Source organism: Podarcis raffonei, chromosome 10, assembly GCF_027172205.1.
Source record: "Podarcis raffonei isolate rPodRaf1 chromosome 10, rPodRaf1.pri, whole genome shotgun sequence".
NCBI lineage: Eukaryota > Metazoa > Chordata > Lepidosauria > Squamata > Lacertidae > Podarcis > Podarcis raffonei.
The window spans coordinates 40,243,908-40,258,139 of record NC_070611.1 but is presented as its reverse complement, the minus strand read 5'-3'; the positions used below and the strand labels follow the sequence as shown (position 1 = coordinate 40,258,139).

At 42.9% G+C, this 14,232-nt stretch overlaps 1 long non-coding RNA gene across 1 annotated transcript; it reads right to left on the bottom strand.

The window, feature by feature from the left end:
• Nucleotides 1-11,400: 11,400 nt before the first annotated feature.
• On the bottom strand, nt 11,401-12,728 carry LOC128422635 (uncharacterized). The gene is made up of 2 exons (XR_008332545.1): nt 11,961-12,728; nt 11,401-11,547 (listed from the first exon to the last, which is right to left on the bottom strand). It is a non-coding gene; the product is annotated as an uncharacterized LOC128422635 (long non-coding RNA).
• Between the last annotated feature and the right edge of the window lie 1,504 nt (nt 12,729-14,232).

The window sequence follows — 14,232 nt, the reverse complement described above, 5'->3', positions numbered from 1 at the left end:
CAAGAAAAACTTCCCATATTTTCTCTGCCACTACATAATACTACATAATGTACTACCTTACTGCATTATTGGAACAATTTCTTGTGCTGCACATTGGGATAGCTGTCTTTGTGCTAATTCTACCTACTTTTCTGTGTTATTTGGATGTATGGTTTCAGCATCTCAGTATGAATTAGCCTAGTCTGGCACTGAAGTCAATCTGTTTGCATTCCAGCATCTCATATTGTGCAATAACCCAATGATCTGTATAGACAAACAGAGCAACGTACCCTATCAGCATATTGTTCATATTATTGACACTCTTGGAAAATAACTTACAAAGGTTGACTAAGTCTGTTGTTTTGAGATGCTCGCCTGGGTTGTGCATCACTCAGTGTTTTGATATTAGGTGGCCACATTCTGCCTCGAGATGGGGAACCTTTTAAGTTGCATAACCTTCTCGTGAGGCTACAACTGCTAATTTGGTGTTTAATTATCTATATTTCACACTGTTTATTTGACAACGCTTAGATTAATTTCTCTTTCCAAGCAAATCACATTTAGGGATGTATTTGCATATCTTGATTGCGGTTTAATGCCCTGGCTATCACAGTGGGTTTTTTTCTTTTCCGAGAAGAGTACTATTTTTTTTTTAAAAAAAAGGAAACAGGGAATGGTTTCACATTACTGCATCGCAGATTGCTGGATGGACATACTTTTATTTGAACGAAGAATGAACTTGACCATAATAAGGATAATATTTTGACAACCTGCAACCTTCTTGGCTTTATTTGATTAAATATTCCAGTAAATGTTGCTGCCCTTGGCTTCATTGGGAGGAAGAGAAAGATATAAATTTAATAAAATATTCAATAAATAAGTGAAAATAAGGCTATATATGCATGTGTGTGTGCATGCAGATGCATATACCACAATCATGCATTTCAAAATGGAAGGCAGAGCAATATTACTAGATCAGAGGGAACTATACCCAAGCACTGCCATTCTGTCATTAGCAGGGTAGAAGATGAAAGGAGAGTGGATTTTCATCTTTTCTTTCCCTGCTTTTGGCCTCTCCCTGCATTCGCTTTTAAGGAGGTTTTCTCCAGGACAATACCAATACTAATACCAATAATAATTTTATTATTATCCCACCCATCTAACTGGGTTTCCCCAGTCACTCTAGGAGGCACTTTCTGTTCTACACCAGGGGATTGGTCCAGAGTTTGGGGAGCACCAGGACCAGTAATTTCAATGCTGGCTAAAAGGGTATGCTTCTAAGGATGGATCTCCTCCTCTGAGAGTAGCCTTCCTACTCTGCTCAGGGCACCTCCACACTCCTGCTTGCCCCATCACCTTCCCCCGGAAAACCTGCTGCTTACTGCTGGATCAGAGCAAACGCCAGTCGGGTTTTCTGAGGATTTTCTCCGGTCCAATGCTAAAGAGTTTTCTGGGGGAAAGCAGTGGGGCAAAGACAAAACTGCTCAGACTTATGCCTAGAAAGCATGGGGCAAGTGGAAAATTGCTCAGACATGGAAGCAGCAGAAGTGTGGAGAAGCCCTCAGAGGGAGAAATATTCTGAATACCACAGGATGCCTTTGCAGGGACCTTTGGGGGATTGTGCCCTGAACCTTTGGAATGGAATTGTTCCCTTTGATAGCATTTGGGTCCAAAAGCCAGACCATCAATATAAGAAACCCAGATCCACGCATGTTATATAATTATATGCATTTGCAAACATTCAACACAAATTAATCCGTTGAATCTGAACTCTTACAGTTAATGATTGCTATAGAGCACCCATGAATCTGTTTTTCAGTTTCACGCAGCCACAGTTCAGAGCTCAAGACAGTTCAGAGCTAAAGAAGATGGAGTTTTTCCAGTATCCTGTGTCCATTTTGCATACTACTTTTATGCCCACATGGGCTGATTGTCCTTTTTCTGCCTCAGTAAAAAACAACAACAAACCATGTTGCTCTTCAGCGCCACCCACTCTTTAGGGCTCTTCTGATTTATGCACATTTCCAGAAGATACACATGCTCTTGAATGTGGGAGAGTCAAACTCCTGGGAACACTCTGCAGTAGTCTTTATGATAACAAGACCCAATATTTCCCATTCAGATGGAGACAGCTCTAAACACTATAAATTGCACAGCACCACAGAATACAACATGCACAACTGAATATATTTGAGGCAGAAATTTTCCCCGCTATGATTTTCTTTCATGATATGAAAACATTCCCCCTGTAAACATTTTTGGTTTGAAGCCAAAATAGGATGGAGATCACATAGTGCAGAGTTAATACAGACACTGCATAGACACATGTACATACCCCATTTAATCAATGCTCTGCAGCTGCTCCCCCATAAGAGGAAAAGGACAACTAAGATCCAACTATAAAATATGATCCTTGAGAATTTCTGTGCACAACCTTTTAAAATAAATATTAATGTTTGAATTATCATCCTAAACTTGCATGAATATACACAACAAGAGAAACATGACAGTTTATGAGAAGCTGCTATGAGAGTATTAGACTGTTTACCAATGTTTTTAATGGGCAATCGCCACAGTTTCACAATACTTCATATAGAGCAAACGCTAAAAGACCTGATGTAGGCACATGTTTTTCAATTCCAAATTATAAAGTGCTTTAAAGTTTGTGGGAATCAAAACTTTAAAATTCAATCAATCAGTTGTCTGGAATATATTGTATACTTCTTTTATACCTGATCATGATTAGCAATATGTATGCATATGTCCTGTTTTGAACTCCTTAAATTAAGCAAAATGAATCACTTTGTTGCTTGAATCATCTTGTTGCATGGAGCAAATAAACTAAGCCGCATGTGTCTGAACATGCAAACAACAAACGCACTGGGGAGGAGGAATCATATCTGCAAGCTTGGTGGCTGCCTGCACGTTTGCTCATCTTATAGATCTCCATTGGGATCATGTCTTCTCCTGGAGCTTTATTAGCTAGTTGGCTTGCGATTAGCCTCTTAATCTGATTGGGCATGACGTCTGGCCATTCTGGCAGTTCTAATAACTGAGTATAGTAAACTTGCAGGGGTGAGTCAGGACAGGGGCCATATATTCCTGTAAAATATGTCACCCAATCCTTTCCTTGGACAGATGCTTCTAATGAGTAGCCCAGCCCATTTGTGTCTTGGGCAACCAGATGCCAAAATTTCCGTGAGTCCTTTTGAAGTGCTGCATTGTTTGCTCATCTGCACTGCCTCTCGGTGTGCATGAACTACATGTGTAGGTTTGAATGTGTGGCTGAGGCCCATGCTTGCGAGGACTCTGGTATCGTGTATGAGCCTTTACATGTCCCCTTTGCAGAAGCAGCACACGACAAGGCTTAACTCCATATTTTTACACCCTTCTGTGTATATTCCAACGTCTGAACCAGGTTCTTGTCACTCACTCTGCTTGCAAGGGATGGCTGTTTCCACCTGTCTGGCTCCCACCCACCAGTTCTGAGAGCTTTCCTAGGGCAGCTGTTTCCAGGAGAACGCTCTAGGCAGAGGCATGAAACCTTGGGGAGAGAGCATCTGATTGTTGAGAAGTCAAAGTGCTGTGCAGAACTCCATTGTTGCACACTGTGGTTTGAAGAGCTGGCAATTAGCTGATCATTGACACTTCCAAGTGACATCCTGAGCTCTTTGCAAGAGGCTCACAAATAAACCTGCACTGTTCTTTGAGGTCCCACAGATCAACCAGCTTCAGCAGTTCAGAAGTCAGGTGTGCAAAACTTCTGAAAGCCGAAGTGTAGAGCCTCTTGAATATCAGACAATTGTCGGTTCTTCAGAAGCCCCTTTGGACTCAGCCCGGCTGCCCTTTTACCTGCCCACGCCTGATGATGTCAGGTGACGAGCAGGTGCATGTGGCTTGGCCAAAGTAGTCAGGTGACCTATTTAGGTCCACAGGCTGGAGGCTCCTCACCCCGATCTATACATCCAGCGGGGGGAGGGAATTGTACTATGCCCTCAATAGCAGCAATCACCTCACATTCATCCCAGTTGGGTGGACACCATGAGCAGAATGAAGGGGCCATTGTTGGGTGAGAATTATAAAGCCCATCTGTCTCTGCCCATGTGTGGTTGGTGTGGCAATGCAGGGTATAGCACAAGATCAGTTCATCCATAGTTGGTGGTGGACACAGTGTCTTCCTCCACTGATGAAGCAAGCACAGGAGAAAGGGAGGAGAGCCTTTGTTTTTGTTGTTTGTGAGAAGAAACAGAAGGAATCCAGTGAGATTGCCCCTAGTATCTTAATTGTTTTCCAGTGTTATATGACCATGTGATATAATGATAATGATAAATTATTTATACCCCACCCATCTGGCTGGGTTTCCCCAGTCACTCTGTGGCTTCCATAGTTCATGTACTGCTGAGTTCCATTTCAAAGCATGAATGTTCATTCCTAAAACTGTTGCTCTTCTGCGTAATGCGTCTACCCACCTCCATCTTTCCTGTCTTCAGCATTCTCTTTCAAAAGCAAGGGAATTAAAAGGATGATGAGCAAAATGGGTTTTGTTGTTGTGCTCGCCCAATTTTGGCTGCTTTAGTTTTCAGTTTAATGCTTGCAGAGGAAGGCTGAATGGATTTAATTAATGTGTCTAAAATTATGTATTTCAATAGCTATAAACAAATGTACTTGCATTTATTAATATAAAAAGCTATGCAAATGGCTGCTCTTTTGATTGTAGCAGTATCAGAAAATTAAAGTAATGATACACTGTGATTAATTGATTCAGGATGGGTTTTGTTGAGTAATTTTGTGCTTAATGAGGTTCCATCTATTCAATTTCGTTTTCCATTTCCATTTGTTTCACTCCTGGTCTTCCAAAAACCATGAATTTTTAGAAAAAAGCAATGAATAACGTTATAAAAGATATATTGCTGACCACAGAGGCTTGTGTTTTAAAAAAATAACTCACCTTTTGAGTGTGAAGCTGAAGCATGTTAAATGTTTAAGTCAGTGCTTTTTTTCTTATAAACATGTTTAGGAGTACTCTCATTTTCCTACTCATATTGAAATATTGCCCCTTAATGAGGCCAAACTTAGTTTCACAAAATGTTTAGGGGTATGCGTACCCCCTGCGTCCCCCCAGAAAAAAAGCACTGGCTTTAGTTATTCGGAATGAGTTTTCTTAAAACCTTAAGAGCATCAGATAGTCAATTAATAGGGAATGGATACATGCTGAAGGGAGGGGGGGTGGAGCGGAGTATACATTGAAGATATGTTAACACTGCAAAAAAATTGCAAATTTTTGCCATCTTGCATCAAAATGGCATCCACTTCTATCCAAACATAGATGGAAACCTGTGCCTTAATCGAAGGCACCATAATGAAAAAATTGGTTATGATATCTTAAGTAGTGTCTAAATACAAAGCAAACAAAAAACTTTCCAAAGCACACAGTAAATGTTCAACTCTTTATTGTTCAGTCAGAAAGTAGGAACAGGAGCAAGAGTCACATACTCCTGCGACCCTCAGGTTTTTTTAAATGAAAAGCTAATCAAAGTTTCTATTGGGTTCAGTCCGTCTTTTGGAACTTGGCTTCCTCTGTTCCCCCACATTGGATTTTGTGCAACCAAAAAGGAAAGTCACCTTGGCTTTCTGATAGCAGGGAGAAATTTGCTCTCCCTTTTTATCCTGACAGAAAATCACTGCACTCTCCATTGCCCTGGCTATCACATGCACCGTGGCTTCAAAACCATCCAGCAGGAGATTGATTTCTGCAAATGGAATCAGGCTTATGGCAGATGGAAGTCATATCTTCCTGGCCGAATCTCACTCCTCTGTGTAAGCGATCCTTCTCACATGCGAAAACACATTAGCTTGGTGAGGACAGTGGGGAATTGAATCATGACATAATCCAGGGATATCTTCTGGAAGCAGAGGAAGTTACTTGGGCTAATGGATTGATTGATGAAGGCAAAGAAACCACAAATGAATATAAGAGATGTTCAAATTAAAAGAAAATTCAATTCACAGACTGAAGCAGCATTTAGATCACAGTCATGATCTCACGGAAAACAGGCAAAAGTCAGGAAGTCCTTCAGGCAAGAAAATGACCTGTTTCGACTCTAGGATTTCTCTGACTTGGCTTGGTCTATGCCAGAAGTATTAATGCTGCTGAAATGCAATTAGATATGCTCAGTATTAAATTGTTCACTATTCCAGAACATTTAGGCAAAGAGCTCAAGCACAATAACTTGAAAGAGAGTTTATGATGAAATCAAACAAGCTGAGCTACATGCCTAGAATTGTTGGAATGGCACAGCTATTCTGATTTTAAGCAAACAGTGCCTAAAGCAAGATTGTATTTTACATATATGGAATACTGTTCATACTGTATATAGCAAATCACAGAGAAGCCTGTGCTATATTTTTCTCTCTGCTATGGTTTCCACAGACTTGCTTTTAACATACAACATTCTACTAGTCAGTTCCCCACTTGCTTTCTGAAATGGTGGTGTTCAGCGTAGTGGTTTTTGCATTGGACTGGAACCTGAAAGAACAAGGTTCAATCCTTTGTTCGGCCATCACTGGGTGACCTTGGACCAGTCACCATCTCTTATCCTAACATACCTCACAGGGTTGTTGTGAGGATACACTGGGGAAGAAGAGAACCATATATGCCACCATGAGCTCCCTGGAGGATAGATGGGATATAAATGTGGTAGGTAGGTAGGTGGACCACATGGTGTTTCTGAACACAGAATTTGGCTCCAATACTGTGAGCTGAACAGGATTTCAAGTTGTGAGAAATTAACTTTCCAAAAGTAATAGGTAGGGGTGTGTGTGTGTGTGTGTGTGTGTGTGCTTCTTGCTGTCTCAAATCTGGCAGTGACCCTGGAGCCACCATGCTGTCTCAAATATGGGTGACCCTGGAGCCACCATGGATTATTATGATGCCCCCCCCATTCTCACACCCCCTCAAACATCAAGACAGGTGCAGGAAGCAAGGGAGGGCCTATGATGCCATGGCTGTCAATAAGAGACTGCATACTCTCTCTTTGTTTAGGAATACAAAATGGTCATGTGATCCAAACAAGGATTCCATTCTCCATCTTCAAATTCTCATTGATCATGGCAAAGCACTAACATCAGAAGCATAAAAAGGGCTTTCGTTATCTCATGCTCCAGTGCTTCTAACATCCCACGCAGTTGTTTATGTGTCAGATTCAGCCGTGAAACTATCTGAAGGTCTTATCTAAACTGAAGAGCCAGCATGACCAAGGATGGCAGGAACAACTTGCAGATTGTCCTGGGGAGATAAAGGCAATCAAGGCTGCAGGGAACGAGGAAGGACTGGGTATTAATAAATCTAAAGCCTGACACCCAAGGAGAAGAAAGAAGTGCTGTTGGTGAGAAATGGGCATGTGTCACCAAGTAACCAAGCAACCATAAGTGCAGGCAAACTCACTCACATCAGTTCCTCAAATACCCTTCTTAATGTTTTCTGTTATGAAGCTTCTACTTTAGCTTGCACGAGGAAGCTAACATTTTGGGGTGAAAACCATTTCCCTTTCCTCAGCAGTGAGCAGGTTCTGAACCATGTGCCTAATTGGGTCTAGCCAGCCCAAGCCGTGCCCACTCATCCCACACCTGATACCATATATGCCATCAGGTGTCAGACAGGTGAAGATGGAACAGGTAGGAGCCTTAGGGTGCATTCCTGATCGTTCTTTGGCAAACTGTGGTTTTATCCAGTGCCTTTAAATTTGGCACCAAATGCAAGCCTGGCAAAGATTGGTTCCACTCAGGAACTAATCCCTGCCAAAAGTGTGGGGCATGTGTATGACAATTGCTCTGATCAGTTGGTCCCTGCTGGGATCAGCTATACACCGAAGTATCAGGAATGCAGTGTGACTTGAATTCAGATCACACTGCAAATGGGAAATGGCTCGCCTGACCCCATGTCACCACCAGGTGATTGACAGGGGGTGTGCACCAATAAAAGTCAACCCTATCTAGTAGGATCAGTGGTCAGGGATGATGGGAGTTGTAGTCCAACGACAGCTGGAGACCCAAGTTTGGGAAACTGCTTTAACTGTACTTTGATGCCTCCTGGGGACATTGGCTCTTCCTTTTTATCCTTACAGGAGAGCACATGCCTTTCTCAAGACGCAGACGACAGGCTTTCATTAAGGAGAAGAGCACATCAGGGGCAGCTTATTTGCTTCATGCAGAGTGATCTATGCCCTTCAATTACAGAACTTTCTCATCTGCCCTTGCTGCCCGCAGTCCTAAATAACTACCTTGTAATAGCAGGCTGTTATTTATGAGTGGCAAAAGGCACTAGTAAGTTTTGAAATGCTGTGTTCCACTGACATTTGCTCACTAAAAAAATATTAAGACAGAGAATGACTCAGAGGTTTTGAAAGCACACATGCACGCACACACACGCGCGCACACACACACACACACACACACACACGCACAAACACTCCTGATCAGTCTCCTGCCCTGAAGTCTGCTTCTTCTCTAGCACCCTCAGATACTTTTAATTATCACTTCACCATTTCAATCTTTCCACATTGTTCCAATGCTCATTCATTAGCTGCGAATGACCATGTCCCTTTATAAAACATCACAAAGCCTTAACCAAAAGCCCACTTGATGGCTCTGAATATTAGCAACGAAGAAGAAAATGACTGGCATGGATCATTCATCATTATTTCAGTGACTAAAGCCATTCTGCAGTAGACAGCTATTTAATGAATTCAATTTGATGGATGGATGAAAAAATATGTTAAGTGGGGAGCGACGAAGGTTCCGATCCTATGCACAATTACTGGGTGCTAAACACTATTAGACACAGTGAGGTGTAATTATGAGCAAAATTGCATAGGATTGGAGACAGAATTTGGAGACTAGATTCTTGAATTTTCTGCTTAATCAACCATTCTTTGTTCTGTGATTGTACATCAGTTGGTCACTGTGTGGTTAAGCAAAGCAAAAGAGATTAACATAGCACACAGCACATTCATGTGCAACAAAGAACATGTGTGATTTCTAATTATAGCCTGAACCGGTCATCAATTTGAATGGATGAGACAGTTTCATGTTATGAAATACCCTGCACAATTACTATTTTGACAGTGGCTCATTATTTCTTTAGCTTTGTATGGTTTAGAGTTGAATCAATTATTTTCATCTCTATATTCCTTTGCTTATACCATTTCCCCTGCAAAAAACAGTTGATTGATTGCACACTGAATATTGTCTTACCTGTTTCTGGTAAGTAGGCATTGTTCCTGTAAGAAACAATGCTAGATCAACACTCCCCTTTGGGGAGTGTTGATCTAGCATAAAAAAACAGTGGTGTGTCCGTTCTCCAAATTACAACCCTGATCACCTTCCAAAGGCTTGGAAGTGGATTACTTTTCTGTCCGGTCCAGTCCTAGGATTCTGTGCTGCTTCATGGAGAGGGAAAGTGTATAAACACTGAGGCATTAACCCAATAGTTTTGGTATCCTTGGTTCTCTTGTGACTTTCATAGTATAAAATGTGTACAATTAACAATTCTGGACAGTAGAATGTTGCAGCGTATGAGTACAGACAAGGGCTTGTTAGCCAGTTCTTGTTCTTTTGTGGGATTAGCAAATTGAGAGATTTCCCTTTGAAAGCATATTGAATGTTTTCAGGCCTAGTAGTTAATTGATTTCAAAAGCCATTTCCTGCACTATATTTTCCTCGGGACCATATGATGGCCAGATTTCAGAAAAGTACAGAAAAGCAGATGAGAACCAGAACTTAGTTTTGAAAGGAAGAAGGATCTGTTTGAATCAACTTTTGTGTGGGCGTGTATATTCCCTGGCAAAGCCTTCCTGGTATTTCCTTATGGATAATGGCTTCTGCATCATGCAGGGACACAAACGTGGCTTCTTTGGCTCAGGCCTCAGCAACTATTGCTACCTCCGTGGATTGCAAGTGTGAAGTCTAGTGAGAACACCAGTCATGAGCTAAGAGGTAGAATCCCAAGGCACTTAAGGGAATGAGTGGGAAATAGCTGTGTAATCTGACCCGGCCCTATTATTCAGCAGGGATGAAGCGTCCTCCTCAGGTGTTGGGGTACAAAGCTTTGTGGGCCACATGGCCTGTTCTGCACGGCTAATCTGCTTCCCTCTGGTGTGGTGGGGGATACAGGCCTGTGGCACCAGAACATTATTATTACTACTACTGCTGCTGCTGCAAAATTTTCCAAGGGGTTCAAAGTGATGTATATGGTTCTTCCACACTCCCCATTTTATCCTCACTACCTACCCTGTGAGGTAGGTTCAGCCGAGAGGCAGCAACTAGCCCAAGATCACTCAGTGAGCTTTATGGTTGACTGGGGATTTGAACCCTGAACTCCTAGTTCAGGGTTTCCCAAACTTGGGTCTCCAGCTGTTGTTGGACTACAACTCCCATCATCCTTAGCTAACAGGACCAGTGGTCATGGATGATGGAAATTGTAGTCCAAAAACAGCCGGAGACCCAAGTTTGGGATACCCTGTCTTAGTCTAACACTCTGACCATGCTGGGTATGATGCAACTGGCAGGCTAGTGGGCTTCTGTATGGAATGAGAGCCATCTTATCATTTGCTCAGGCAGAAAAATGCAATAGGCTGACCCTGAAAGGCATAACAGGAGTTTCACAAGGATCCCAAAGTGCTACAGCTGACTGGGAATCACATCCCAAGCCCAAAATGTGAATTGACACACAGAAGCTTCAGAGCAATGGAGGAGAGGCTGACAGGAAGGAGATCTTCAATGATTGTTTTGAATTTGGGTGGTGGGAGCTATTTTATTTTTATTTTGAAATAAAATAAATTCAAGGCAAACATTTGCCATCTTCTGGGAAGTTTTATTTTTTTGCTGCCTGAAGAGGAACTGAAATATGTATTTTATCTAGGATCCCCACCCCACCCCCATCTTCTGCCAAACATATGCTGAAATCTTATTCATTATGGGGCTAGCAAGGTCTTTCATCCCTACCAACAACATTCATAAGATAAAAAGGGAGCTATTGCTCCTTGCTCTTTAAAAAAAGATATTGGCAGAATTCTCTCTGTCTTCCTTCCCTGTCTCATCAGAATGATTCTCCTTCGCCCCCCCCCCCCAGACCTCCCATCTCGCCACACAGGGTTCATAAAGCACAATTTGGAGATAATGAAAGAAATACAGGACACAACATGTTTCTGGCTGATAGTATTGATTCCAGGTTTTCTCACAGAGAATTAATTCACCCATATGCTCCTGCTGCAATGCTACTTAACTGCTTCTATGACTGCCTGTTGAAACTGTTTCGCATATGCAACAGACCTCAAATCACAGATCAAAACTAATTACCAAAAAGTCACCCTAATTGCTCAGCAGAGGACATATCTGAGATAAATGCAGGTTCACATTGGCACCTGATTTTCATTATCCATTTAATGGAGAGGCTAATAAAGAGGATACAATACAAATAACGAGTGACACATTTGGTGCAAATGATGGACTAGCCTTGGTACAAGAAAGCTGCATTGGTTTGTTTTTCCTCTTTTCAATTTTCCATGTTCCCTCCTGTCAGGGAACTGCCATCTGAGGCGCAGGAGGTGAAAGGGCTCACGGAGGGTGAGAGAGACCATTCAGCTGAGGAGGGAACCAGCAGGGGGAGAAGTGGAGTTCCAAGGGAAAGTGAGTCGGAGGGAGGGCTCAGAGATACTTCAAGCGAGAACAGTGGGGAGGCTTCAGGACCTCCTATAGGGACACCCACTCCTCGCCGGAAACTGTCACGCCGAGAGTCCAGAAGACGCGTTTCCGTTAAGGAGCTTTTATGCTGGAAGAAGTTCCGTAAACGCCCACTGTCCGATTCAACGAGCGACTGATGGAGCCATGCTTAAGGAGCTCCGTCACAGACAGAGGTTTGTGGACTTAGCCAAACTCTGAGGGACTAGGATTTTACGCACAAGCAGCTCACCATCCCATCACACCTCCCTTAATTCATTTGTATGGCATTATCTTTGTCATAATGGAAACATCCTACAACTTACAAAGCTACTCTGTGGGTTGGTCCAGATAGAACGTTAAACCATTATGTGCAATGTTATGTGAACTAGGCTACCCACTGCCCCTGGCTCATGTCCCCCTCATAAGCTGGCACACTTCCATTAAAAACAACAAAACAAAACAAAAACTGGAACTTGCCATGTTGTCTGAAACCAGAGAAACTACTATAGTTAGTGAAAACCAGCCAACTTCAAACCATAGTTTATAAACTGGCTTGTTTTCATTAGCCACACTTAACCACGGTTTATGATATGCACAACACACTAAGCTTCTGAACTCCTCACAGTCACCCTGGAGAAGGGACAGGATGCATGTACATGTATGTGGAAGCTAGGCTTGTTCTCAAAATACTAGGCCATGGCTTAGTGCTATGTCTGAAGGGAGCTTTTGACAGCTGGTATAATTGCCAATTGCCACTGTCTTACAAGGATTTTTCTCGCTGTATCGGTCATAGAATTTTTGTAGTGGGCAGAAGGGGAAATGGGGAGGTTATTTTGAGAGGATTCTCTTTTTTTGGAGTTTATTTCTCCTCCAAAGCTGAGTCAGAAAACTGCAGCAGCTCTAGACAAGTTGTATCCAGTAATTTTTATCATACTGATAGCATCACCTTTCTCAAAACACACACTGCTGGAATAAAAACAATTTATTCCTTGTGAGCACCAGCTGCGGTAAAAAGAGCATGGCCAGAGATTTAGGATAATAATAATAATAATAATAATAATAATAATAATAATAATAATTATTATTATTATTTATTTATACCCCGCCCATCTGGCTGGGCCTCTCCAGCCACTCTGGGCGGCTTCCATAGAAACCAAAAATACAGTAAAATATCACACGTTAAAAACTTCCCTGAACAGGGCTGCCTTAAGATGTCTTCTGAATGTCAGGTAGTTGTTTATCGCTTTGACATCTGCTGGAAGGGCGTTCCACAGGGCGGGCGCCACGACCGAGAAGGCCCTCTGCCTGGTTCCCTGTAGCTTTGCTTCTCGCAATGAGGGAACCGCCAGAAAGCCCTCGGCGCTGGACCTCAGCGTCCAGGCAGAATGATGGGGGTGGAGACGCTCCTTCAGGTATACTGGACTGAGGCCGTTTAGGGCTTTAAAGGTCAGCACCAACACTTTGAATTGTGCTCAGAAACGTACTGGGAGCCAATGTAGGTCTTTCAAGACCGGTGTTATATGGTCTCGGCGGCCGCCCCCAGTCACCAGTCTAGCTGCTGCATTTTGGATTAGTTGTAGTTTCCGAGTCACCTTCAAAGGTAGCCCCACGTAGAGTGCATTGCAGTAGTCCAAGCAGGAGATAACCAGAGCATGCCCCACTCTGGCGAGACAGTCCGCAGGCAGATAGGGTCTCAGGATTGATTTGTTAGTGCATTTCTCTGATGGTACAATCTTCTTATCACATAGCTCTGCCTCACTGTTTTAAGTATTAAGAAGTCCCTGAATGATTTATGTGCATTTGTAAATGCCTTTTTCTTCTTCTCTTGCTGTGGCCACTCTTTCTGGGCTGCTAGCCATGAAGACTAAAGCACCTTCCTGTGGGGCAGAAGGGATGGGGGCTTCCTAAATGCAGGAGAGTCCCACTGAACTGCCTCCTCATCAGCAACTGATGCACGGATTATCATTTCCATTAGAGAGCTTGACAACCACTGTGATCTCTGGCAGAAAATGAAGTCCTCAAAGCTGTGCATTAATTGCAGCCAAAGTGTGGTCCTTTGAGGTCTCCCTTGTGCTGTGGAGATCCCTGCATTGCATGGGGGTTACACTAGAGGATCCTTGGGATTCTTTCCAACTCTATGATGCTGTGGTTCTAACACACGCTATGCCCTATCCCCCGCGCTATGTTTTTGGCGTTGGGAAGGGAAAATATTAAGGAGTGGCAAGGAGCACAGAGGTGAGCCTTCAGAGAGGGTGGCTGTTTTCACTTCTAAGTGGACCCTCTAAGCAAACTTTTTCAGCAGGGGGCTGGTCCACTGTCCCTCAGACCTTGTGGGGGGCTGGACTATTTTTTTTGGGGGGGCGAATGAAGGAATTCCTATGCCCCACAAATAACCCAGAAATGCATTTTAAATAAAAGCACACATTCTACTCATGTAAAAACACCAGGCAGGCCCCACAAATAACCCAGAGATGCATTTTAAATAAACAGACACATTCTAGAAGGTGATTGGGCCGGATCTGGCCCCCAGGCTTT